Consider the following 25,060-nt stretch of genomic DNA (forward strand, 5'->3'; position numbering starts at 1 on the left):
TTCAGGGAAATCAAGTGATGATCAGAAAAGGGAGCCAACTGGTGATCTATAACTGAAGCAGTTCATCCCCTAAAGTCTCGCTGCGCGACTTTCGTCATAAATTTTGGTCACCAGGCGTGTTCGTGTAGCCTCTCCCTTGCGGAAACAAGCAAGATGTTGTAGCAAGTCTTTGGTTGCCTAGGCAACACCTCCCACCATGCACCAGTAGCATACATTGAAATAGAATGGCTTGGAACCTCTAACCCTGACAATTTGACTGGTAAACTCATGGGTACACTCGCAATCATTTCCATGGTAATGTAGAAGGTGGTTCATTTAAAATATGCTAACTGCTGCCGCTCATGCAATGGACGGTGCGGTTGTAAATTTGCTCTGGCTATCTACTCCGATTTCAGAGCACTCTCACCTGAGTGTAGAATAACTGATTAATGAATTTACGAACGCTCAACAATATGGCCAGTGTCTGTAAACATCGACAAAAAAGTGTAAATAAATTGTTGCCAGCAGCAGTTAGTCACCAAGGATCTGGATAACATAAAAACAGCCTAACCAGCTCTGCTAGGGCAGGTAAAATGGTCAGTCAGCTGTTCTCTAATTTGTGTCTGGGAGTAGCTAGCCAACATTAGCCAGTTAGCGCTAGTCAAGCACTCAAGCTGAGGTCAGAACACTCGGATCAACCCTACTCCTCGGCCAGAGTGTCCAGTGTGTGTTCTGAATTTACCAACGGGCAATCTGCAAAGCTCTGAATTTAAGAACGCCCAGAGCGCACTCTCTGGCACTCCAGATTAAATTTACGAACATACCTGGAATGTATTTTTTGTAATGTCATTTGAGTTGAATCATACGATCACAGCCGATATTGATGGGTACACTTCCTTCTTTTACTTCCTGCTTTGCTGCTATTAAAATACCCCCCCACCCAATACCAAAGTTTGGTAGCTGTCTGAACAAGCAAGACGGTAGGTTCTAAACCGTCAAAGCTGAGATGTATTTTTTTCCATTAATTGAAGTCAAAGTTTGTTCAATGAATTAGCATGGACATTCTATACCTAAGTACATTTTGGTAAGAGTTGACACGTTCTAAAGAGGAAAGTCAACATCTACATAAATGGTTATGCTTTAACATGGTCAATGACGGTAATGGTGTTGACCGCTCACTCCCAACCTGGATCAACCCCAATGCCAACCACCTGTTAATCACAATGACCACAGGTGGTAACAAATAAGAAAATTCAAGGCTCAGATGAAGAGTTCAGAGTTCCTTAGTGCTGGTGGTGATGGTATTGTTCTCGTGCACACTACAGTGTTAGTACAGAGTATTCCTTGGTTGAGAGTTTAGCGACGATGCGCTACAACTGTCTCTTGGCTTCACAGTTGGGGAAGTTATCCATCTCTTAGTACTGCGGGGCGATTTTCACCAGCCTGGGAAAGGAGACAAGTAAACATATTAGTCATGACGTGTGTGTGTGTGTGTGAGAGAGAAGGCTTTCTCTCCCGCATTCGCACACAGAGATTGCCGCAGACACTTCATCCGACACATAAATGTGCAAGCACACACAGACAGATGAACAAACACCCACGTAATCCAACAATGTGCACACGGTCTCTCTCTCACACGCACACACACACACACAAGGAGCAAGCTGACTGCTTGTCTAGAGGAATATCGGAGCAGGCGGGTTGACTGCAGGCAAGCACATAGACACACACCTAGCAGAATGTAGGAGAGGACTGACTATAGGCCTGCACACTCACTAGACAAGATGGATATAGGGCTAGGCAGCCAGTAAGCTGCTGACAGCTTACCAAATCTAATTTTATTGGTCACGTACACATATTTTACAGAAAGGTGCAGTGAAATGCTTGTTTCCAACAGTGGAGTATACCTATCAATGCAAACAATACACATATGTTTTCTAAATACCACTCTGGTTTGATGTCGGTGCAGGTGCGGATGTAGTTCTTGGTGGTCAGCACAAACTCATTGTATATCGCACACAGGACTGGTGCAGCTGGACCACCTGGTTGTCCTTCACCGTTAGGTACTGGCCTGTGTGCTCCAAATGAGCTACCTGGTAGACACACAGACAGACAAGAAAAAGTAGGCTAGATATTAGCCAGACAGGGCACACAAGACAAACTACAGTACATGTCAAAATCACTTCCACAGACCTGTATTATCAAAATCCAACCCATACAGTATCATAAAGTCCATACGCATTTAACACGTTTCCTGACCCAGCGCTCTGCTTATGTAGGTTTGTTTTCTAGCCTGAAGTGATGCAACAATCGAACAGTTATTACCATGTAGGATACTTGATGCCAAATGGGACTAGTTGAACAACACTGACCTCATGGAATGTAGTGCCTACCTTAATGTACAATGAACACAATCAATTCCACAGAAAAGGGGTGGTGAAGCGGCAGCTCTGGGCATTGGCGATTTAAACTTCGCCAAGTTAAGAGGGCGGTGAGTTTTCTTGTTTCCTTTCGTGGTACTTTAATATGCAGACGACGGCTGTTGCGATTAACCAGGGCAATCAGTCTCAATAAAGACCTCTCCGAACAAAGAGGTGCGTTCAAACGCCCCTAAACTGCAACATGAGCTACAAATTTGTCTTTGTGATAAAGGTTAATGTTGACAAATATTTAAATATTAATGTCGTAATTCAACTTGTCAGGTCGCATGTTTTCAGGTTCCCTCCGGAAATGGACTTTCAACAAAATGTCATTTATTTTCCCTGAGTGGGCAGCAAATTGACTTGATTTCTTATTATGTGTTTAACTGGTAGCGCCTGTGTGTGCACACCTAGGGGAGGCTATCCATTACAATAAGTATCTTGACTTGTTGTGTTTCAATGACTGATATGCATTTTTTTTGCAGGCTGATACCGATTTCAGAACAAAGAAATTTGGGGGGGGGGGGGGTTCAAGGAGGCCGATGTCGGTCTGATATTTTATGCCGATATTTAATATCATTACATTAGAACATTTTGATAAGTTGGTCCAGAGAATAATACATTTTTTAATAAACCAAATGTAACTTTGTCTTACCTAATCTAACAACATAATGGTACATCTCTATTGATAGACACTGTACATCCTGATTTACCAAGTTTAAGGAAAGTATTCAGACCCCCTTAGCTTTTTCCACATTTTGTTACGTTACAAAATAGCTTTTTCCCTCAATCTACACACAATACCCCATAATGACATAGCAAAAACAGGTTTTAAAATGTTTTGCTAATGTATTAAAAATAAAACTCATGTCACATTTACATAAGCATTTAGACCCTTTGTTCAGTACTTTGTTGAAGCACCTTTGGCAGCGATTACAGCCTTGAGTCTTCTTGGGAATGTGGCTACAAGCTTGGCACTCCTGTGTTAGGGGAGTTTCTCCAATTCTTCTCTGCAGATCCTCAAGCTCTGTCAGGTTGTTTGGGGAGCGTTGCGGCACAGCTATTTTCAGGGCTCTCCAGAGATGTTTGATCGTGTTCAAGTCTGGGCTCTGGCTGGGCCACTCATTGGACATTCGGACACTTGTCCCGTAGGCCACTCCTGCATAGTCTTGGCTGTATGCTCAGGGTCATTGTGCTGTTGGAAGGTGAACCTTCGCCCCGGTCTGAGGCCCTGAGCGCTCTGGAGCCCTCTGTACTTTGCTCCGTTCATCTTTCCCTCGATCTTGACTAGTCTCCCAGTCCCTACTGCTGAAGAACATCCCCACAGCATTATGCTACCACCACCATACTTCACCGTAGGTGTAACCGATGTGAAATGGCTAGCTAGTTAGCGGTGGTGCGCGCTAATAGCGGTTTAAATCGGTGACGTCACTCGCTCTGAGACCTTGAAGTAGTTGTTCCCCTTGCTCTGCAAGGGGCCCGGCTTTTGTGGCGCAATGGTTAACGATGCTTCGTAGGTGTCAGTTGTTGATGTGTGCAGAGGGTCCCTGGTTCGAGCCCAGGTAGGGGCGAGGAGAGGGACGGAAGCTATACTGTTATATAGGGATAGTGCCAGGTTTCCTCCAGACGTGATGCTTGGCATTCAGGCCAAGGAGTTCAATCTTGATTTCATCATACCAGATAATCTACACTTAGTTTCTCATGGTTTGAGAGTCTTTAGGTGCCTTTTGGCAAACTCCAAGCAGGTTGTCTGAGGAGTGGCATCCGTCTGACCACTACCATAAAGGCCTGATTGGTGGGATGCTGCAGAGATGGTTGTCCTTCTGGAAGGTTCTCCCATCTCCACAGATTAACTTTAGAGCTCTGTCAGAGTGACCATCAGGCACTTGGTCACCTCCCTGACGAAGGCTCTTCTCCCCCGATTGCTCAGTTTGGCCGGGCGGCCAGCTCTAGGAAGAGTCTTGGTGGTTCCAAACTTCTTCCATTTAAGAATGATGCAGGCCACTGTTTTCTTGGACCCTCAATGCTGCAGAAATGTTTTGGCACCCTTTCCCAGATCTGTGCCTCGACACAATCCTGTCTCGGAACTCAACGAACAATTCCTTCGACCTTTTGGCTTGGTTTTTGCTCTGACATGCACTGTCAACTGTGGGACCTTTATAGACAGGTGTGTGACTTAACAAATCATGTCCAATCATTCTATTTGATCATCATTCGATTTGTCAATATGGGATATTGTGTGTATATTGCTTTAAGGCTGTGTCATGACGTTGCCCTCTTTGGGTGTGGCGAGCCCCATCCCCCTCTCTCTGCCTCCCCCTTTCCTCCTTCAACTAGGCTGCTGTGGTCAGAGAGACGTCGTAAATTCCTGAGGATCTCCTCATGGACACACAGTATAGAGAGAGTAAATTTCACAAAACTCACAAAACTTGAGGTACAAACAAATTTCATGTTCCGGAGAAAGTATAAAAGATCGGTGAAGAATCCAGCTACGAAATGGTCCGTTTGTTACAGCTTGGGGAAGCTCATAGGAGACGGTGTGGCCACATTACCATAACGCTGTGAGGTTTACATCTAATTGTTGTATAAGATGAATGAGTGAGTATGATACTGTTTACACAATTTTACAATGTGATTTTGGACTGTTTAATGAAGTAAAACTCAAAAAGGGAATTGGAGTTAACTAAATCAGAGGACCGCCCTTGAGCCCAGTTAGGGTCAAGCACCCTGGGACAGCCCCTTTTCTGCAATTAGACTATCGATACCGACAGAATAAGAACAAGTCTTTGATATTAATTACTAGTCTGCAGCTAAGAATTCGGTATCATTGAACACGAAGAACGACAACCGCCGACACATACATTCTATAACGAAAAGAATGAATGTCACTCTGAACTATCCACTATAATCACGACATAGGGAGAGGGAGAGAGGGGGAGAGAGACGGACAATTCTACAAAAGAAACAAACTTTTCACCAGCGATCAAGACGACACACTGAGCGTAAATATATATATTGATTGCAATTGTTCCCGAATGAGTGAGCTTTCATGTGCAAATGATTAGCATTTCAATTGTTATAATTATCACTTTGTAGTGCCTTCTTAGTCGACCCCCACTTCCCCTTTTGTCTAACAAGCCGCCATGCCGGTTTAGCCCACTACTGTTTGTTTATGCATTTCTGTGAATTACTTAGTTAGTAATAAATAAATGATTTAAGACAATTGATGTATGGATGACTCATAGTGAAGACTGGGTTTGTGCAGATAACCAACAATTTACGACGTTTGGAATGAGACTAACGTGAGGTAAAGTAAATAATTCATTAATTCGAATACTAATTGATCAGATAAAATATCTGAAAAGTTATTTTAGGAAATGATAACTATCTGAATATTTTTCCCTGGTGCCCCGACTTCCTAGTTAATTACAGTTACATGATTAATCAGTTGATCGCGTAATACTAATTACAGAGAATCTTTGATAACTATAAGTCTTCAATTTAATGATAGTAAAGACACAACAACTGGTTGCAGACATCACTCTCAAGACACTCCTTCACATGCAACGGTTTGTCAAGAAAGTAAAATACCAGTCATGGAACCCAGTTAACGTTTTTGCAGCCAATCAGCATAGTTTGCGTTATGGTTTGCATTAAACAAAAGGTTTTAGGGTGACGTGATAAGCTAGCTATTCTATTCCGCAAGAAAGCCTCCTTCACTCACGCCGCCAAACTTACCCTAGTAAAACTGACTATCCTACCGAGCCTCGACTTCGGCGATGTCATCTACAAAATAGCTTCCAATACTCCAATACTAGCTTCCAATACCCTGCAATACTCAGCAAACTGGATGCAGTTTATCACAGTGCCATACGTTTTGTTACTAAATCACCTCATACCACCCACCACTGCGACCTGTATGCTCTAGTCGGCTGGCCCTCGCTACATATTCGTCGCCAGACCCACTGGCTCCAGGTCATCTACAAGTCCATGCTAGGTAAAGCTCCGCCTTATCTCAGTTCACTGGTCACGATGGCAACACCCACCCGTAGCACGCGCACCTCACTGATCATCCCTAAAGCCAACACCTCAGTTGGTTGCCTTTCGTTCCAGTTCTCTGCTGCCTGTGACTGGAACGAATTGCAAAAATCGCTGAAGTTGGAGACTTTTATCTCCATCACCAACTTCAAACATCTGCTATCTGAGCAGCTAACCGATCGCTGCAGCTGTACATAGTCTATCGGTAAATAGCCCACCCAATTTTACCTACCTCATCCCCATACTGTTTTATATTTATTTACTTTTCTGCTCTTTTGCACACCAATATCTCTACCTGTACATGACCATCTGATCATTTATCACTCGTGTTAATCTGCAAAATGTTTATTATTCGCCTACCTCCTCATGCCTTTTGCACACAATGTATATAAACTCTTTTTTTTCTACTGTGTTATTGACTTGTTAATTGTTTACTCCATGTGTAACTCTGTGTTGTCTGTTCACACTGCTCTGCTTTATCTTGGCCAGGTCGCAGTTGTAAATTAGAACTTGTTCTCAACTAGCCTACCTGGTTAAATAAAGGTGAAATAAAATAAATAAATAAAAAATAAAATAGCTAGCAAAGTTAGCTTTCTGTGATTGAATGTAACCTATAACTTACTTCATACTGGATGCAAATACATAAAAATGGTATCCATGAGTTCATCTGACTCTGGGGAAGTAGATAAAGGGCTTTATTGCCAAAATTCCAAAGTATCCGGTATCTTGTTTTGTTAAGTGGTATTGCCTGTACATGGGCATTTTTGTTTTTCACCAAACAGTACATTTAATAAACACTGTCTATTTCTACATGGTGTGTTATTATTCAGCTGTTCATAAGCTTAACTAGACGCACCGGCAAGTTTATTAGATTCACTACACCGTTCACGAAAATGGATCACTTATACAATCAGTGAGTCATGTGGACATGGCTTGCTATATAAAGCTGTCAGAAAGGCATCGAGGCATTCAGTTACAGTTCGATTGAACATTAAAATGGACAAAAAGAGTGACCTAAGTGACTTTGAGCGTGGTTTGATCATCAGGACATTTTGAGGAGTGGAAAAATATCGCCTGGAACATGACATCGAGTTCAGTTTACTTGGGTGGCCTGCGCAGTCCCCAGACCTCAACCCAATATAGCATCTTTGGGATGAGATGGAACAGGCTGTTCACAGCATGAATGTACCACCGTCCAATCTGCAGCAACTGCATGATGCCATCCCGTCAGCATGGACCAACATCCCTGTGGAACGTTTCCCACACCTTGTAGAATGCCCCGAAGAATTCAGTCTGTTCTGGAGGCAAAGGGAGGACTGACCCGGTACCTAGACAGGTGTGCCCAATAAACTGAGTGCGTATCTAACAGGATGCAGTCTCCAGCCAGAGGTTCCTCATCAGCTTGCAACAGTTTGTGACAAGAGGCAAGGGTACTCGTACAACAAGTTGTCGAAAGCATTCCACAGGGATATTGGCCCATGTTGACTCCAATGCTTCCCACAGTTGTAAAGTTGGCTGGATGTCCTTTGGGGTGTGGACCATTCTTGATACAAAGGAAACTGTTGAACGTGAAAAACCCAGCAGCTTTGCAGTTCTCGACACACTCAAACCAGTGTGCCTAGCACCTATTATAACCATTCAAAGGAACTTCAATCTTTTGTCTTGTCCATTCACCCTCTGAATGGCACACAAACAATCCATGTCTCAATTGTCTCAAGGCTTAAAAATCCTTATTTACAGACAGGTGTCTCCTCCCCTTCATCTACACTGATTTGAAGTGGATTTAACTAGTGACATCAACAAGGGATCGTAGCTTTCACCTGGATTCACTTGGTCAGTCTGCAATGGAAATCACGTGTTTTGCACACTCATTGACTAGGGCTGTGTTCGAATACCCAGACTAACATACTACATACTTAATGAGTTTATACAGTATCTACTATTAGTTCATTTTAGTATATTGTAAACAAACTATCCGTTCAGTTGAGCATACTAGCGCTATGCTTGTCTACCGGAACTTGATTCTGTTGCTATGCAACCTCTTGCGAGCATAACAAATTACTAGCTAGACATTTTTGTGTTCATAAATTCAATCTTGAGTGTCAGAGTGTGCTCTGGGCATTCTTAAATTCAGAGCTTTGTCAGATTGTCCATTCGTAAATTCTGAGCGTTTCCCCTCTCAGAGCGTTCAGTGCGCACACTGGCCGAGGAGTAGGGTTGAGCCGAGCGTTCTGACCATCACAACTGCACTGAAGTCAAGCACACAAGCTAACTGGCTAGCTACTTTCAGACACAAATTAGAAAATACCTCACTTTGACCATTTTACTCACCATAGCAGACCTGGTTAGGCTGTTTCCACATTATCCAGAGCGTTGGTCACTAACTGTGCTGCTGGCAACAATTTAATTATTTTACTTTTTTTGCTGACGTTTACTGACACCGGCCATATTAAACGGGTGTTGAGCGTTTGTTCATCAGTTATTCTGCGCTCTGGCACACTCAGACGAGAGTGGTCTGAAATCGGAGTAGATAGCCAGAGCAAATTTATGTCCATTGAACGCACAACGACTATACCACTGAGCTAAGAATGACATGAATAATCAAGTCAATAAACGTTGGATAGCTAGTTAGATAGCATATAGTTAATATACTGGCAAGTGCAATGTATTAGTAGCCAACTAACGAGGTAGCTAGCTAACATACTAGTAGTACCTACTGCTGTAATGATATGCTATGCGGTTTGTAAGGATAGCGTAGCCAACACATTGTCAGCCAACATAACGTGAAGCGTAACTTATTTGAAAAGTAATTACTTTATTACATTTCTTAACATTTGTCAATTAGTTAAAGCAATTAATTTATATCTGCTCGTCGGACTTTGGCTGCATATTCTCTTCAAATCTGGAAATATTGTGAAGCTGTGCCCATTTCTTGAAGAATTGCATTATGGGCCCTAAAAGTACAGAAATAGTGTCCACTGCGTGTATACTTCATATTTTAGTGAATTTAGTACGACATCCGGGAACTTTCGGCATACAAACTCGATCCATACTATGACCAATAAGCATACTCAATTTAAGTCACAAATAGTACGGCTAGTATGGTTAGTATGAGTATTTGAACACAGCTATGGTGTAGCTGACTAATCTACATACTCCACTCTGGTCTGTGATGTTTTAGGAACAAGGGACATCTGCCTAACGGTCAAAACCAAGTGCTGTGTTGTTTGGGAACATAATAGCACCGTCGAGCATGATGACACATACTGAGACAGAACCCTCTGGGCACTTTCTCTGTTTGGCCGGTGAGCACTGACCTGCATGAAGAATCCGGCGGGGCAGGTTGAAGAGGTCCATGATCCGGGACAGCTGCTGGTGCACTTTGTCAGCGACCGGTAGTTCACAAAGTTGTCGTAGCACCACTGCGCCAGCTCGTGGTCTGTGAGAGTCGAGAGATTTATGTTAGGTGACATTAAGGTTGGTTTACAAAGCATGCTTGATGGACATTTTAGTGAAGGACACATACTCTGTTTGAAGGTGTGATAGACGTTGAGGAGGGTCAGGTGATTTCCATCAATGTGGGTGAGCCTTATCTTGGACTTCTCGGCCGCCTTCATAGCCTCCGTGGGTCACACGAAACACTGTGGGACTAAACGAGGTTGGTATGGACTCCAACACAGCCACCCATAGGTATGATTTAATCAATTCCCATAGAGAGGAACAAGGTCAGAGAGCACTTCACAGGGCATACAGGTACATATTGGAACAGGAGGTGAAGGGAGGTGAGAGAGTGTGGGAGAGTGTGAAGGAGGGATGGCTTTCTCCTGCTTTGCGCAGGACTGAGTTTGGCTATTTGATGAGCTGTGTACTGCATAACCGAACACGTATAGTATATTTACTCAGTTGTTGGCAAAGGCACATATATGAAACTAGCCTGCATCTGACTCAAACTCTTTAAGCGGTGGTGCAGAAAGAGACCAAAGGCAAAGTGTCCTCCTAACCACTCAATCTGCACCTGAGCAGTTAAGAGAGGGAAAACCCTGATCTTGCACCCAAGCGGAAAAGCACTCGTACATCAAGATTGCATCAAACACCTCCCGCCCTCCCACAACTTGCTAGGAGCCGCCTCACGTCAAAGCATGCTCCGTCATGGACTTAACCGGTGAAAGCTGAGTGTTTAACGAACCCCTGCACTTGGTTGCCTGTGCGACACTAGGCCTAGGTTACACTGCTGACTCAGTAGTGAACTCAGCAGAAAACTGGGTTCCCTGACACACCCGTTATAAATGTGTGGTGTGTCCAAACAGCTAGCTAGTTAAATTCCCTTTCCCCCCATTCAAAAATATCGGATTAATCTCAATGAGGAGCATTCTGCTTTGGCAAGCCTAAAGTGCAATTACTGCCAGAGCACATTGGTCCTGCTGAGACTAGCCTATAAACTCATTAATTTACTGTAGACACAAATGTTTCCTGCCTGACAAATATTAACTGACTGACACCTCTAGCTCCTTTTGCTATCCCTCTTTTCAATATAGTGCCTTGCAAAAGTATTCACCCCCCTTGGCGTTTTTCCTATTTTGTTGCATTACAGCCTGTAATTTAAATAGATTTTTATTTTGATTTAATGTAATGGACATACACAAAATAGTCAAAATTGGTGAAATGAAATGGAAAAAAATAACATGATTTTAAAAAATAAATAAAAAAACTGAAAAGTGGTGCGTGCATATGTATTCACCCCCTTTGCTATGAAGCCCCTAAATAAGATCTGGTGGAACCAATTACCTTCAGAAGTCCCATAATTAGTTAAAGTCCACCTGTGTGCAATCTAAGTGTCACATGATCTCAGTGTATATATACACATGTTCTGAAAGGTCCCAGAGACTGCAACACCACTAAGCAAGAGGAACCACCAAGCAAGCGGCACCATGAAGACCAAGGAGCTCTCCAAACAGGTCAGGGACAAAGTTGTGGAGAAGTACAGATCAGGGTGGGTTCTAAAAAATATCCAAAACTTTGAACATCCCACGGAGCACCATTAAATCTGTTATTAAAAATGGAAAGAATTTGGCACCACAACAAACCTGCCAAGAGAGGGCCGCCCACCAAAACTCACAGACCAGGCAAGGGGGGCATTTAATCAGAGATGCAACAAAGAAACCAAAGAAAACCCTGAAGGAGCTGCAAAGATCCAAAGGACCACTTTAAGCTTGTACACGCCACAGAGCTGGGCTTTACGGAAGAGTGGACAGAAAAAAGCCATTGCTTAAAGAAACAAATAAGCAAACACGTTTGGTGTTCGCCAAAAGGCATGTGGGAGACTCCCCAAACATATGGAAGAAGGTACTGAGATGAGACTAAAATGTCGCTTTTTGGCCATCAAGGAAAATGCTATGTCTGGCACAAACCCAACATCACCCCGAGAACACCATCCGTACAGTGAACTATGGTGGTGGCAGCATCATGCTGTGGGGATGTTTTTCATTGGCAGGGACTGGGAAACTGGTCAGAATTGATGGATGGCGCTAAATACAGGGAAATCCTTGAGGGAAACCTGTTTCAGTCTTCCAGAGATTTGAGACTGGGACGGAGGTTCACCTTCCAGCAGGACAATGACCCTAAGCATGCTGCTAAAGCAACACTTGAGTGGTTTAAGGGGAAACATTTAAATGTCTTGGAATGGCCTAATCAAAGCCCAGACCTCAATCCAATTGAGAATCTGTGATATGACTTAAATATTGCAGTGCACCAGCAGGAACGCATCCAACTTGAAGGAGCTGGAGCAGTTTTGCCTTGAATGGGCAAAAATCCCAGTGGCTTGATGTGCCAAGATTATAGAGACATATCACAAGAGACTTGCAGCTGTAATTGCTGCAAAAGGTGGCTCTACAAAGTATTTTTTTGTCTTGTTTATTTCACAAATATTTAGCATCTTCAAAGTGTTAGGCATGTTATGTAAATCAAATGATACAAACCCCCAAACTATTTTGATTCCAGGTTGAAAGGCAACAAAATAGGAAAAATGAGGGTGAATACTTTCGCTGTACATCACTGCGCCCAGTGGGGTCGTGGGCGAACCTTCATGCCCTCTCCCATCTACATGCAGGGAGCAAAGACTAGTCTGTCTGTAGTAGGCAGATCTAAAGCACCATGAGATTACATTTGCTATCAGCCGCAGTCAAATCACATTCATCAACATCGTTACTGAGATTACACCTCCTTTAAACCGCTCTTGTTGGAGCTCATTGTAGTCTCAGTGCTAGAGAGATGGTATTGCTACACTGACAAAGAGGCATGGTTTTCCGATCTTTCCCGGACAAATATATGTTTTTCTAATGAAACGGCTGGTGTGAAATGGACCAGCTCTAGACACCATACAAACAAATTGAGTGTCAACAAATGTTGTTTGCAAACCTAAGCACATCAAAATATTAGGTTTCAGGAGAAGTTCATTACTTGAACATATCTAATTATCTCCAAAAACGGTCTGGTCAAATAGACTAAACAAGAAAGGGGTCAAGGTTGAAATCATCTGGATAACTAAGGGGAAAAGTAGCAACAGGTGCAGTTCACTGAATCTATATTTTGTGGGGGATGGAGGGCAAATTTGCCATGAATATACAACTTTTCACAAGACAGCGTATCGCTTACAATAGTGACGGACGGAGGCTTGTGATTGGCATAGCGCACTTTTCTCCCTGACCATTACCTGACAGCATGGCTGTGATGGACAGGATCTCGATGGAGCAGTTGAATACATTTTGAAATTGGAGAGAAAACAAGGAAGAATAAGGGATGGCAGAGAAGGTAAAGAAGAACAGAAGGAAAGCACCTCTGTGTGTGTATATGATGGCCGTTACCCTGGATGCCAATTTTGTAACCGTGGCGGGGAGGCTCATTTTTAATCCTCCGCTCCCCCGATTCAAAACAACTAATGCAATTACAGGGGAACCCTTAACTTAATGCATCAACACAAGGCTCCCAATGTTTGGTTAAAAGATTTTTCCCCAAGATGCAATTATTGACCTTTGGCTCGGGAGAATTGAAGCCTAATGACCAGTTGCATGTTAACTGAAAATTAGCTTCAGCTGAGGGCCGTGTTGTTCCCTTTCATCTCTCTCAAATAAGGAAGAAAAAAGCCTCTTTCAAAATGCAAAATGCATTCTTATGATGAACAAATATCGATTTGGGGCATCAACCCTACTTTTTATACTAAAGGTGAGAGCTAGCTGCATCACTGGGCACAGACGTCAATTCAACGTTGGTTCAATTTAATTGCTTTTGTCAGTTAAGAACAAATTCTTATTTACAATAATGGCCTACCGGCCAAACCCGGACGACGCTGGGCCAATTGTGCGCCGCCCTATGGGACTCCAATCACAGCCGGATGTGATGCAGCCTGGATTCGAACCAGGCCTCTTGCAGTGAGATGCAGTGTCTTAGACCACTGTGCCACTCGGGAGCCAATGTGAGTTTAATGATGTTGATTCAACCATGTTGATGCCAGTGTGTTACTACACCAATGGCTTGTGGCTCACCCACTCCTTGTCGACGAAAATCAGATTTTACAGATTGTGTGGAAATGCAATCTATGGCTCACCTCATCAGAAAGAAACTATTGACCGCCTCAATACACGAGAATCCAATATATTAACCAAGGGCCAAATCAATGGGACTAAAGGCTAAAAGGTACATTAAACTCACATAGGCTTTGAAATGTACTACTCTGCAAATGTCACGAAGCAAATGAATCCCACCCAGGGCTGGTCCTTCCTGTAAATCGCTACTGATTTCTCTTAGATTTTCCATATGGGTTCACGCCACGGTACTTATTGAGGCAGGTCAACAGAGAAATAGACAGGCCGTTCATGTGCTCCCTGGTTACAACGAAGATACTAAATTCCACCCTAAGATTCAGGCCGAACTCCAATCTAGCCTAACACAGACTAAAAGCCAATGGCCTTCATGCCTGGGTTCTTTGATAACCCTTGATAATCCTAGCCCACTTCTAGGTATCAGCCTGCCTGTTCCGTTTCATGAAATACAGCCACAATGGACAACAGCTCCATGACAATATTCCCACTTTGTCTTAATAACAGTAGCACAAACCCAAGTCATGATTAAATACTTTTAATGTGCCCAAATTAATGACAAATTAAAACAAAAGGCTAATGTGAAGCATCCCCCACACCATTATCGAGCAACCAAGGTTTTCAATTGTCTCAAGGAAGCATTTCTTCTCTCAAGCCCTTTGTTGAGCAGACGCTTTGTTGTGTGTGTGTGTGTGTGTGTGTGTGTGTGTGTGTGTGTGTTCCCATTCCCATCCTAATGAAGCGAACACCTGGACAATCAAACAGGCTAAGGAGAAAAACATGTTCCAATCATGCCCCTCTACCTGGAGATCCAATTCCATGGCTCTCTTTAACCAGGTCCAGAGATTCACTTGGCTGAACCCACAACTCCGGCGTAGCCTTTCAGGGAGTGGTTCTTCTGCACCGCATGTCAAATTGACCTGTGTGCCAGCGAGATACAAAGGCTTTTCTTGGAGGAGAAGCTTTGCAGTGCGTTGGAGCGATGGCACAGCCTCCTCCGGCTCTTTATCTTTCTATTCCAATCAGCTTGTGTACCCGGGGCGCTGAGCAGCTAGTTAGACAGACCCAGCGCCTCCACTGACAACGTGTACAACTTCCATATATTCCATAATATAAACGCAACGTGGAAAGTGTTGGTTTCATGAGCTGAAATAAAAAAAATCACAGACATTATCCATATGCACAAAAAGGCTTATTTCTGAGGACTATGTGTGTCTGTAAAAAATCACTGATTGGCTGGGCCTGGCTCCCCAGTGGGTGGGCCTAAGCCCTCCAAAAGCAAGTCATGTGAAATCAATAGATTAGGGCCTAATGAATTTATTTCAATTGACTGATTTGCTTTTATGAACTGTAAAGAGTTTTATGAACTCTGTAAAAATAAAAAATAAAAATTGTTGCGTTTTATATATATTTTTCAGTATAGATGAATAAGGTCATCATTCCTTCCCCTCATTTCCAATTAGACTTAATGGACAGGGCTTGAGTGGGCCGGCAAGGGGCTAAAGCTTGCGTGCTGGGAGATGTATAGCGGTGGGTGAGGGGGGTGGGTGGCGGAGGTAGGGAGAGTAGGTCAGTCACGTTTCATTGGCGGAATATAAAGAGAAGGCAATAGCCAAGGTGATACCGGGGCTATTGATGTAACCAATTTCATTCTCAAAATGGCGTTTGCCGCAGCGGATGGGGAGAGATGGGTTTAATCTCGGAGGGGAGATGAAAACTGTATTAAGGTGGCGAAAGAGGGGGAGTGTGTGTGGGCTTAAGGCTAGGTAGAGAGAGACCAAGGGAAGGTGGGTTCTCCTTGGGGAGAGTAAGAGAACACACGGCGCATTGGCTCTAGGGCTGCTGGGAAGGGAAGGAAGTTAGTGGCCTGGCTTAGTGTCTCTCGAGTGTGACATTGGGATGAGACAAAGTGCCTCTGTGTGTTCTGTCCAGGCTCCGGCCCAGTACGGATGAACTGGGTGAGCGCTTGGAGAAGCGGTAGCCCAAACACACTGACCGACCAGCCACAAACTACACCATGTACCCACAAAGCGGATAGAAACAGACTTCTTTTGACAGTGGAGTTTAACCACCTATTCTGACAAAAGAGCAACGAACCACAAGGTCCAATCCCACCATTCTGCTCAACTTTCAAGACTTCTAAATTATTATTTATTTATTATTATCTACTCCAGAATGTGATTTTTTTGTGTTTTTTTTGTAAGAGTTAAGCTCTCAAGTGACCTAGCTGATCCAGATTGGGTGTCATACATCAAACATCTACAGCTAAACAAAAGGTTCTGTGGACATCAGAGCAACAGTTTCTACCGGTCTATGTCTGTTCATTGGACCTTTACAGATGGTTCTGTGATTAGTGAGACAAATTCACCATGATGTTATTTATCAAAGCCCACAATATACAACTTCGGGCCAATTCAATCAATCTCCGTAACAGGGTTTCCAGGATGAGTCAAGAACATTCACCTTTTTTTCTGTGAAAGAAATGCATGTTTGGCTTTGTGATTTCCACTGTGAAACAAACTGTCAGCAACGTATACAATCACACTGTATACACACGCAATGCACAGCAAGAATGTTCATTTAGCGTCAACTGAGATTGACTGGATAGGGCTCCTAGTATCACAAAAACAAAATGGATCCCTTTAGTCTAAATGCAATATAAGACCTCTTACCTGGTGGGTCCATAAAGTTGAAATGTACCAAGTCGTCGGTACCTAGCTTCTTGAGCTGCAGCACGACCGAATCCAGGTTGGACCTCAAAATATCTGGATACGTTTTGTCCTGTCATAGAGTAAGAAGCGGGGAAACCGGAGGGGAGGGGTTCAAATCAAAACGAATTAGTCAGGGTGCCGATTATCTCGTACGTCAAAATGAACAGAAAATGGAAGTCTGGGGCTGTTTTGAAGGGCTATTTAACTTGTTTTCAAATCCCTCTGCCAGTCGGTGTGACGTGAAAGAATTACCCTGTTAAAGTGGAGGACTGGGTCTTTCACGTGTTCATTTGTCACAGGGGGGGGGGGGGGGATCCTTGTCACTGGCGCAGGTTATTAAAAAAGGCTGTGGGTGATTGGTGGGGAAACCAGTTCTCAGAGTGAAAAGGGCTGAAAAAAGAAAAAGGCGACTTTTAGTTCTGGGTGGAAATACTGGATAACTGGGAATGGAGATATGTCTATGTACATAGACTTTTTCTCTGTATAGCCTAGAGGTACAAGTGCACTACGCTTATATGAATCACGGATGTGAGTCAGCGATAAATTAAAACTCTGGAAATAATGTATGATGTAGGTATGGCTAAACCACCGGATATTAGCATTCCTATGCCCTAAGCTTTGAAGAATCAATCGGTTGTAGACATCAATTCATCTGGGAACAATGTGATTCTTCTGGCCGTGCCACGACGAACCTGCATCTCAGTCTTGTAGGCCTTCTCTGTGTTGGGCCGATGCTTTGCTGATGGCCGTCACCAGGAGGGACTCCACTCCGATATGAGGATTATACACCTGGCAGAAACAGCAAGGCAGACAGGTGCGGCATAGACTGGATTCAAATCACTCTTTCATAAACAAACACAGGTAGGGAGGGTAGCAGAAATCTGGGAACTTTTAAAAAGTTCCCTGGTTTAACAGAAATCCTGGTTGGATAATTCCGGATTTTCTGCTTATTCCCTCCTGATTCGAGGAATTCTCCAACAGGGATTTTGGGGAAAACCAGGGAATCTTTTTGCAACCCAAAACACAGGTACACTAACATCTAGAAACGGGATGCGGCATAGGGAGCATCAAGGTGGAGAAATAGACCAGGGTTTGTGTGCAGGACACAGGGGGATTTGAGTTTCACACACAAACACACATTCCCAAATCACACACGCACAAACACGTGCACACACACACACAATCCGCCGGGTGCATATATCAACTCTGATTGAGCCACATGTATGACTTGGCTCCGTGCTGGAGAAATGTCAGCGGAATTAATAACTGGCTTCTCTATCTCTGCCGCTGTCAGGTGCAGCGCTGCTCTGTTTATCTGGGGATTTTCAGGCAACAGAGGCAGACGATCGGAGGAGATTAGGCTGGGGAGGGTGGATGGAGAGGGGGGGGGGGGGGCAAATCCGAGATCAATAACAAACACCATGCCGTCGATGGTCAGGGAAGTCTCTGTGATGTTTGTCGACACCACGTCCTGCGGAAATGAGCACAGCTGGGTGTAGTCAGTCGTTAGGGGAGGGGTTGTGGAAGAGAGAGTGTAACATGGGTTGAGGCCCTGCAATGTAATGGCACTATTCACTCATACAGTATCTTATGAGATGGAGAGAGCAAAAACATGTTTTAATAAAAGGAAGAAGGATCATTTGTGGCCCTATACATCCTTTAGTGGATAGGTGACTTGAAGCACTGCTCAACACTCACTAGACACTACACTTCCGTAACGAGCAAGCTGCAACATCCGAATGAATTAAGTCCTGCAGATACAGCTGTGGTCTATCACAGGCTCACTGTTTAATAGATCCAACAGGAGAGTACCGTAACAGTTGCTGCAATCAAGTCGAATGAGGCGTCTGCAAACTGCGGCAGGCTGCCTCGCCGCGGAGTGTCCCTTCCGCATGCATTAGCGCTGCCCGTTTTTGAGGGGGTGCCGCTGTCGACTCGCAGCATGCTACCCGTCTCCACGAGATGTCATCCTCTCTCTTCTAAAAAGCCCTTCCCACAGGTCTTCGAAATTAGAACAAATCATTTATGTAATAGTTCCTTTTCCAGCAGGTGGTCTGCATTTAAAGTGCAGTCCTTTCAGAATCACTGTGTGCGTTCATCCTCCGTGATGATAGTTTGACAAGACTGGAGGAATTTGTTTTAGGTGAAAAAAAATGAAAGGAAATTCAATTCTGCTTCGCTTGTGAGAAACAGTGCCTGTCGACTTCGACAAACAAAGCAAAACACGCGGATGATTCATGCGCCCCAAGGTGCAGGCATCGTGTGTCAGCGCGAGAGCGCCCACCAAATTAAAATCCCTGACAGAGGAGTGCTCCAAACCCACCTCGAAATAGGAGTTAAGTTGCATTAAAATTAATAAGCTTGGAGGATTGCTGCAATTATGTTTTGAGTCACAATAAAATGAGTCACGACAAATGAGGCTCTAAACTAGAGCGGGTGATGCGAGCAGAGGGTTTGTTTTCAACTGCCTCAAAGACAAGGAGGAGACTTGTTTCCTACATCTTTTTCTATGAATCACCATTTCCGAGTATAATTTTGGGTTTGCCAGTAGCTCTGAAAGTAGCACTCACAAGCCAAAAGTGGTCCCTGTACCGCGTCACATAATGTGCAGATGTGTGCACCACGTTCTCTTGGTCTCTCTCACTCTCTCTCTCTCTCGCCCTGCCCTGCAACCTCATTGGATAACACTGGGCAGGCCTCTTGCTAGCTGTCACTCAAATGCGAGGGGCTGAAGCTCATTGGCTAGAACTCTAATTGCTAAGGGGCTGGCCCACGTCGGGGGAAATGTCAGGAAAATGGCCCGGCACAGCTTCAGGAAAACAGTCGCTTTCAAACTAGGGATTTCGTGGCTAATTTAGGCACTTCTGCTCATAGATTAAACATGTATGAACTACACATTGACACATTGTGGGAGGTGGGAGGTTTAAAAAAAAAACTTTCTTAGTTGCCAAAGTATCAGAGCATGTCTTTAAGAGAGATTCACCAGAGGCAGCACATAGTAATACAGAGCTGAGAAGAAGAAAAAAAGCCACTTCTCAGCTGTCAGAAAGGTGCGTCGGTCGATCAAAGCATCATGGCCGGCTGCAACATTCATTCTTTCTCAAATGTAATAGGGCCTAGACAAATACTGCATAAGGGATGAGAGAGGGAAAAAAAACTGAAATTAAAAGCTGTTTGGGTTGTGGGAGCGACATGAGCCGCGAAGCTGCTGTGGAGTCGCGCGTCTCCCAGTCCCATATCTTTTTCTATTACAATTATCCCCTGTAGCAAGGCTGTCTATGAGAAATGACAGCTGAATCAGAGCAACCAAAATAATAAAATGAGTCATATCACCCTATGGGTCTCTGTCAGCGTTTATACAAACGGGGGAGAGGGAGGAAGACAGATCTGCAGCTGCTCTCATGCGAGCCTTGACCGCCGCGGGGGGGGGGGGTTCTCGTTATGTAACGGCGGAGCCTGATTGGCCCCAGAAAGCATCGGAGTATGTTGTGCACCATGACACTGTCGGACAGTCTGAATCCTACTGTAGTGGGAACTTCCACTCCAATGTCTCAGCATAATGTAAAGGGGTGTTAATAAAACTGCCTTGTCACTGTCCCTTACATATATAGAAAAGCAAGACCAATACAACTGCAAGCACAGGAAAAATTCAAATGAAAGTAGGTATTTGTATTATATCTGCAAAAGCGTTGAACAGACACACTTCCTTGCAAAGGAAGGATAGGCGTGAAAAACTTTCTCCAAAGGACAAAAAAATAGTATCCCTTTTCTCTAACAAAAGTGATCACAAAAGTGATAGTATTTTTCCTTGGGAAAAATATGCAAAATTCACACACACAAAATTCACATCTCTTGATCAAAACACTTCTCTGTGAGTCGTCATCCATCGATACATGTCCAGAACAGATTCATAGCTCGGTTTCTATTGGCTGTCTAAAGCTGTGAGCCTCAAAGGCTTTTTAAAATCCTACCTTTTTAAGTGTGGATTTCTCTCCAGCCAGAAAATACCTGACTGTTTTTTAGTTATTAATGCATTGGGAGTTTTATTTCTGCTCAGCCCTTGGCCTTGTGTAATTCTGCCGTCAGATGTAGAACCATTCTGTTTTGTATTCACGCTGAGGAGCGAGGCAGCAGTCAAAGACGGCCCATTTCAAACCTGTCAACAGGCAGCCTGCTCAAGCCAATGGTCGCTTTGATTATAGGGCCGGGACGACACCAGTATCGCAGTATATATTTTTTTCCATGGCAAAAATGAAAACACGAAGCAGACCAAACTCTTTGTTCCTTTGAAAACCTACTGTATGTAAAATATTGTGTGCTATAGCTTGTATCGCGGTACTGGTAACGTCCTGGACCTAATTGATTTGTTTACACCTCCCCCTCAGGAGGGATGTACATCTTGATCTGAGTGAACACTAGAGGTGTCATCCAATAATATGTTTGAGTGGATCTCTTTGAACTAAGAGAATCAATCACCTATTACAAATGTACAAATGGAAACGCTGAAGACCAAAGCCAATTGCTTGGCAAAGTGTTCAAGACATTAAGAATGCTCAGCCACACTCAGTGTCCCGTAGGTGTTTCTGGAACAAAGACGGCTAGCCTAGCAGATACAGGCAGCTTGGGCCATCGCTCAGAAAATGTCTGCCAACATTTACCCCAAGAGGAACGGTTGGCAAGGAGCAGCTCATGTCCTGTTCAAAGGGAGCTGGGAAAGGTTCAATGGGGTGAGTCTTAGTGATGGGGGCAATATTATTTTTGGACCCAATATTATATCAATACTTTGACTCCAAGTAAAACATTTGTTTTTGCTAGGTAGCGTTAGCATGCGCCAGTCGGATATACCCGATGCTAAAATGCAGGTATTTGTCATCCTATAGCTTGTTTTCCATCTTTTTAAATAGCAGAGCCAACATGTTTTCAGCACTTTTTTTTTTATTTCCATGATTGATCAAAGCAAATGTTCTCATTCTCTCTCGCCTCTCTGCAGCAGACATGGTGATCAATATGTTTGGAACATTATCACAATAAAATCACAGTATCGAATCCTATATTCTATACATATAGAATCATGAGAATCGCAATACATATCGTGAGGTCCCTGGCGATTCCCAGGCAATAACCTGTATGTCAGGATTCAGTCAATGTCCTAGCAGCTGCCAGAGTAGCTAGCCTGCCTCCTCACACGTCATAACCATATAGGAGGGCCTCTCATTGACTGCATTGATTCAGAATGTGTCTGGAGGCTGGGACCCGTTACACAGCTGAGCGCAGGCCCGGCTCCTTCCTGTCTGTCTGCCGGCTGTATAGAGCTTTCCAGACTTTTCATCAGAGATATCATTAGAGCATCATCTCTGCACATTATTTCTGGGTTATTAACCTGCAGGGGGTGAGCACTGTGGCTAACACAGGCCATATTTCACGCCAACCCTCTGGGAGGAGCTGCCTGTTGACAAATAAAGCATTCCTCTGATTGGTAGAAATGGAGGGCACCTCGAACAATTTGGGCCCGGCCACATCAGCGGCTCACTGCTATGTTCAAGACCCTTGGCCAATCGAGCTTAGCGAGGGACCAGAATTGATGGTATTCATGAACCTGGCCATTGAGTGAAGGCAAGTCATATGGGGTTTAATGATTGTTGTGACCAACAGGGTCATTCTAGCCTCAACTCCCTGTTTGTAATGTAGGGTTGAGACACCGACACCTCAAGCTCACCTCCTGAGACAACTGGGTTAAATGCAAAAGACACATTTCAGTTGAATGCATTCAGTTGTACAACTGACTAGGTATCCCCCTTTCCCTTCTCTTTTCAGGCCAGGCAGACGGACAAGAAAAACAGGCTACGTGAGAGGTAGCATGCCATTCAGACACAGTCTGCAATCACCAGATAGGAGAGAGCTAGCACATTGGGGAGAGGTCCAGTGTTAGGACTTCAGAGAATTGTTGGATGCAAATTTATAGCCGCTTACCGGTCCTCTCAACCACGCAAAACACCCTGTCACAATCTATCAAGATGTGGAGGTGACATCTGCTGGGACCAGGCGGTGTCCAAACAGCTCCCTGTGATACCCGTGCCCCTCTTTCATGTCAACATCCCTTTGAACAGCGAGAGCAAACATGGGGATCATGTTTGAACTTTGGAAAAGATCCCCGGCCCGGCTTAGGCTAATCAAACTGTTGAGAATGTTGAGCCTCCTTTAAACACTCACTCACACACCACACACAGCGTTGGAGGAGAGAGATGAAATGCTGCCAGACTGGGAGAGAGAGGGAGGGAGGGAGGTGGAGCGAGGGAGGCCGGAGTGAGCAGTTCACCCGCCTTGTCACGTAGCACAAGAAAAGAGGGGCCTGTCAAAACGCTGTGGATCAAACCACAGTGGTAAAAAGAAGGGTGAGGCAGCAGCCTGGCTTGACTAGGCATTAAACATTGTGAAAAAATATATATATATAAAAATAAAAAACTCTCGGCCTGTGACTTCATTATTCCAAATAAGTCATCAATAATCTTTCTGGGCTCCATAGAGGCAGCACACGATGAGTCATTCATCAAATCCCTGTCAGATGTTGAGGCAAATGTTTGCAAATTTACTGGCGGTGTGACGGGGTTTTGATATTCCGTCAGATTCCTTGCCAACGCCGTGGCCATCCAGGTGGTTCCACTGCTGTGATTATAGTGCGCCTGTTTGAACGCCGAGCTATAAACAAAACGCTGGACGCGTTTGCGGTCCGCATTAATAACAGAAACACTACATTGCTGTGTGGGACCAGTTCAGGACAAGGGAACAAGAGGAGAGGAATGTTCACACATTCTATAGACAGGTTGGTTGTTTAGCAATAAAACCGACGCTTGTGCAACTACGGAGCAGAACCGACCAGGTTGGCTTAAATCAGTGTTTCCCAACTCCGGTCCTCAAGTACCCCCAACAGTAAATATTTTTATTGTGGCACCAGGTAAGCACACCTGATTCACCTTGTCAACTAATCATCAGGCCCTTGACAAGTTTAATCATGTTTTTTTTCTCCGTGGCTACAACAAAAATGTGTTCTGTTGGGGATACTAGCTGACCGGAGTTGGGAAACGCTGGCTTACATTGTTGACATGTCAACTATATTTAGTCTCTAAATGTTTATTGAAAACAAATACAGTTGAAGTCAGAAGTTTACATACACTTAGGTTGCAGTCATTAAAACTTGTTTTTCAACCACTCCACAAATTTCTTGTTAACAAGCTATAGTTTTGGCAAGTCGGTTAGAACAAACCTGACTTTGTTACACCAGCTTTGTCAGGAGTTATTGTGGGAAGGTTGTGGAAGGCTATCCGAAACGTTTGACCCAAGTTAAACAATTTAAAGGCAATGCTACCAAATACTAATTGAGTGTAAGTAAACTTCTGACCCACTGGGAATGTGATAAAATAAATAAAAGCTGGAATAAATAATTCTCTCTCATTCTTTCACATTCTTACAATAAAGTGGTGATCCTAACTGACCTAAGACAGGGAATTTTACTAGGATTAAATGTCAGGAATTGTGAAAAACTGAGTTTAAATGTATTTGGCTAAGGTGTATGTACACTTCCGACTGTAAATTGGTAAATATTTTTGCCATATTAGCATAGACATGATGGTCAAAACATCTCAAAACAGACATGGTATGAAGAAGATTTTGAAAAACTAGCTGAAACAAGTCACCTATGATTCCCCACATGGCAGCTTCTTGTCATTATTGCTAGCTAGCTATCTGGCCATCCAGAATCACAACAACAAGTAAAGGATACACATCGTTTTCATGACGTTGTCCGCTAACCCATCTATTGTAGCTGATCAATGTCCCCCCCCCCCCCCCCCCCCCCCTCCTCTGGTAGAGCATGCTGGCACTGAGAAGACCAGATGACTAAGCGCGAGAGAGGCTGTGCCAACCAATAGAGGGGAAGAGGTGAAAAGACAGTGGTGCCGGTGCCTTACGCGCGAAGGGCATGAGTAATATCCACACCAGTTATAATTTAGAGCAGGGAATCGTATGCTGACAAAAGCACCATATGGTGTGTGAGTCAGTCCTGCACCAAAGCTGCGAAAACAACTTTTTCTAACCCCCCCCAACCCTCTCCATATCCATCCACTCCTCCCAAACCTCTCCATATCCACCCCCCAACCCTCTCCATATCCACCCCTCAACCCTCTTCATATCCACCCCCCAACCCTCTCCATATCCACCCCCCAACCCTCTCCATATCCACCCCCCAACCCTCTCCATATCCACCCCCAACCCTCTCCATATCCACCCCCCAAACCTCTCCATACCCACCCCCCAACCCTCTCCA

The 25,060-nt window shown here is 44.1% G+C and overlaps 1 pseudogene; it reads right to left on the reverse strand.

Annotated features, from left to right (window-relative positions):
- Window positions 1-1,154: 1,154 nt before the first annotated feature.
- The window catches only part of LOC139379221 (ATP-dependent RNA helicase DHX15-like), a 42,629-nt pseudogene continuing 18,723 nt past the window's right edge, over window positions 1,155-25,060 (reverse strand).

This window comes from Oncorhynchus clarkii, chromosome 21 (assembly GCF_045791955.1).
Source record: "Oncorhynchus clarkii lewisi isolate Uvic-CL-2024 chromosome 21, UVic_Ocla_1.0, whole genome shotgun sequence".
Classification (NCBI taxonomy): Eukaryota; Metazoa; Chordata; class Actinopteri; order Salmoniformes; family Salmonidae; genus Oncorhynchus; species Oncorhynchus clarkii.